Genomic DNA, 950 nt, shown 5'->3' on the forward strand with positions numbered 1-950 from the left:
TCCTTCTGATCAAAAAAATATTTCAAACTTTTTTGGTCACTGAACACTGTGAACGTGCACCCATATAAATAGTGCCTCCAGATCTTCAATGCAAAAACAATAGCACCAAGCTCCAAATCATGAGTAGGATAGTTTCTATCATGAATCTTCAATTGCCTTGAGGCATAAGCTACAGCTTTCTTATGTTGCATCAGAACACATCCCAAACCTTGGTGAGATGCATCACAATAAACTTCATAGGGCTCTTCTGATTGCGGTAATACCAATACTGGTGAGGTCGTCAATTTTCTCTTTAGTAACTAAAAATTTTCCTCACACTTCTCCGTCCATGCGAATGGTTGATCCTTTCTGGTAAGTTGTGTCAATGGAGTCACAATCTTAGCAAAACCTTCAATAAACCTCCTGTAGTACCCTGCCAATCCTACGAAACTTCGTATGTCAGTGACAGTCTGAGGCTGTTTCCAAGCAAGAACCGCCTCAATCTTAGCCGGATCTACAACGATTCCTTCCTTAGTTATCACATGTCCTAAGAAATTCACTTTTTCTAGCCAAAATTCACACTTTGACAAATTGGCATACAATTGCTTCTCGCGTAAAATCTCAAGAACTTGACGTAAATGTTCTCCACGCTCTTCTTCAGTTCTCGAATAAATTAATATATCATCAATGAACACTACAACAAACTTGTCAATGAATGGATTAAAGATTCTGTTCATGTAGTCCATGAGAATTGCTGGTGCATTGGTAACCCCAAACGACATAACGAGATATTCATAATGTCTGTAACGGGTTCTGAAAGCAGTTTTCTGAATATCTCCTTCCCTTACTCGAATCTGATGGTAACCCGACTTCAAGTCAATCTTCGAGAATATCGCGGCCCCTCTCAATTGATCCATTAAATCATCGATGCGTGGCAAAGGATAACGATTCTTAATAGTTGCCTTATTAAG

The sequence above is a fragment of the Cicer arietinum genome, chromosome 4 (genome assembly GCF_000331145.2).
Source record: "Cicer arietinum cultivar CDC Frontier isolate Library 1 chromosome 4, Cicar.CDCFrontier_v2.0, whole genome shotgun sequence".
Lineage (NCBI taxonomy): Eukaryota > Viridiplantae > Streptophyta > Magnoliopsida > Fabales > Fabaceae > Cicer > Cicer arietinum.